We start from the raw sequence: 2,779 nt of genomic DNA, 5'->3' as shown, positions 1-2,779 counted from the left end.
CTCCTTGCGCAAACTCTTTCATTCTCACGCAAAACAATCTTCACTGTCTTCTCTCTCAAGAACCCTCTCGACATCGCTCGACCTGAATGAAAAAGGGGAAAAACATGATTAGGGTTTCTGTGTCTAGTACAGTTTTCTCGTGATTTTCCCCCTTTTCTCGCAACTCTACATCGATTAGGGTTTTGGCATCTTGCGGGACTTGCAAAAGTTTTACCTCTTCGTGACTTGGTGAGCTTGGTATGTATTTTCATCGTTGCTTTATTATACCTTTGCATCGATTACATTTGCATTACTCTAAAAATAACTCTATAATCATCTTCAAATGATTGATTTTGGTATCGCTCTTTATTCTATTTCCTATTTGCTGTTTTTTAATCTATGACATCTTGTGGATTCTAAAATATGAGAAATTCATCTCTCTAATCTTAGAAACACTTTAAAAACTTGAAGCATTAAGGATGGATATATGGTTATTTCCGTTGATTGTTCATATAACTTGAGATATTGGTTGTTTATTTTAATCTCTCTGCACTATGTTAATTAGTGAGAAGAACCATCATAGTTAGAGCATTAGTATCCTTAATCTGCATATGAAGTGTTTGTAAAATGTCCTAAGTAAGCGGAGGTACTTTATTATGCATGAAGGTGGTAAATAGTAGCATTGCGGAAATGAACTTTTGCATCTCAACATTGTTAGATGCTCTTTGATAAAACGAGAAGCTTCTGTTAGCCCGAAAGTAATCCTTACTTGGCCTTACCGTTGAGGTGTTTGTTAACATGAGCTTGAAATTTGACTTGAGATCATGCTTCTTGTTAGTTATAGCTGCAATTTTCTTGATTTCATTGTTCTATCAATAATGGGATGTGATATGAGTACAGGAAATATAAGATATAAGTTATTTTATAATTTTATTTGAGAGTATACTAATTTTTGTTAATTTTCTATCTAATATTTTTAATGTCTTTTTTTATATAATTTGATTTAATGTTGCAGCTCTGTTTTTTTTTTTTTTTATTTAAAAATTATTGTTGGTGTTTAATTTGAATTTTGCATAGAAGATTCTTTCAGATACTTTTGCTTTCATGTGAGTATTTGATAATTGACACCAGTTCTATATTGTATTTCTTTGTGCTTTGAGTGATTGACTTGATAAACAGCCATGGTGTTCATTGTGCTTTCACCATATAAGCTTATTTTAGTTAGTCATGGAGTCACCCACATCTCATGTTTGCTGCAGTGGAGAGGCAACTAGAGCAATTCCAAACCGATTGTGATGGTGATGAACAAAAGGAAAAGCCTTCTGCTTCAGGAACTGACTTAGTTTTGTACAGGTTTGTTTTAAACTTGATGACATCTGATATTTTGCTTTATTACCATATATTGTTCATAAATCTTGTAAAACTTTGATAAAATGTCTTTCATGGATCCCTTATTTGATAGATGCTATATTTCACTTAAATATTTCAAGTATATTTACTTGGGCTTGTTTACTTTTATCATTGTTAATGATTTATTATGGTTAGGAGTTTGAAGGTGGAATCTTTGCTATTAGTATGCCTATCAGTGGTATTGGAATCTGCACTTTATTTTTTCCATTCTGCATCAAATCAATGAGTGTAAAATATGGCCAGCACTATTATTTTATCATGGCATCTAACGTGTATGCGAGGTTTAGTTATCTAGTTCATTTTTGTAAAAAATTTATGTTGTTTTTGTTTGTATTTAATTGTAATGATCTATTAGAGCTATACATTCATAGAGTGGATTGTAAATTTGAAACATTATTAGAGCTTTACATCATTTGGTTTCACTGAATGACTATTTAAGACTTCTGAGTCACATTATTGTGAAACAAAAAATTGAGCAATCCTTGCTTTTATCTATTATACATGTTTTAATTGATATACTTGAAAGAAGTCTTATGGTTTAAAGCTTGCATTGATATTTGACTTCAGGAGCGATTCCTAAAAAGAAGACAACATCTTGTGGATCCCAATTCTTCCACCTTGAAGGTATGTTTGGTGTAGATTTTTTTGTTTAGCATTAGGAATTGACTTGGTTGTCTTTTTTATTATTACTTGGTACTGCATTCCTCTGTTAACTTAAGCAGTTAAGCTTTGTAACTTATTTTTCTGCAACTATAATGGTGCAAGTTTTTGAAATACTCTCAGGCTACTTACATTCTCGTTCATGTAATATTAACTGTTTATGAAATATAATAATTTATGATATTATTTTTTTCACTCCTTGGTTCCCCACGGATTGAAAACCGTTTTCCTTTTGAATTTTTCATCTGTTTGTTAATTATTAGTTGTCTAGGTCCTATATTACATGAAACTATTCTCTTTTTTATTTATTTATATTATATAGAGGGGTGGTTGTTGTTTGCTTAGGATGAAAAGACTGGGATTTGAATTTGTTTAAATAAATATTTGATAAGGGTTAGAAACCGAGTATTAAGTCTAAGATGTTGTGTTAAGGGAAAATGACAGGGATACCCTATTTTGACTTTCATCATTGTGCTGCTGTTTGTGCCTTTGTGGTCACAAATTTGGAAAAAAGGTGAAGGGGAAGCCTGCAAAACTGTCAACAATGCTTATGTCTAATTAAGCTTATGTCTAATTTGTTTTTTATTCTTGTAAGATTGATTTTTGATCATACTGAAATTTTGTTTCATTAATGGAAGATGAATGCAATGTCCATTTTGTGATTTTTCAAATACTTGTTACAATGAGAGATCTGATGCTTACATGCATCAGTAACAGAAAACAATGTGGA

The 2,779-nt window shown here is 31.5% G+C and overlaps 1 long non-coding RNA gene across 2 annotated transcripts; it reads left to right on the top strand.

Moving 5' to 3' along the window:
• On the top strand, positions 1 to 2,779 carry LOC101491724 (uncharacterized). 2 transcript variants are annotated; one of them, XR_001144491.1, is made up of 4 exons: positions 1 to 237; positions 1,239 to 1,332; positions 1,957 to 2,013; positions 2,761 to 2,779. It is a non-coding gene; the product is annotated as an uncharacterized lncRNA (long non-coding RNA). The 2 variants fall into 2 exon arrangements; XR_003474352.2 differs by lacking the exon at positions 2,761 to 2,779 and having other exon boundaries at positions 1,957 to 2,246.

This window comes from Cicer arietinum, chromosome 3 (assembly GCF_000331145.2).
Source record: "Cicer arietinum cultivar CDC Frontier isolate Library 1 chromosome 3, Cicar.CDCFrontier_v2.0, whole genome shotgun sequence".
In the NCBI taxonomy this organism is placed as follows: domain Eukaryota; kingdom Viridiplantae; phylum Streptophyta; class Magnoliopsida; order Fabales; family Fabaceae; genus Cicer; species Cicer arietinum.
This window is presented reverse-complemented; position numbering and strand designations above follow the sequence as displayed.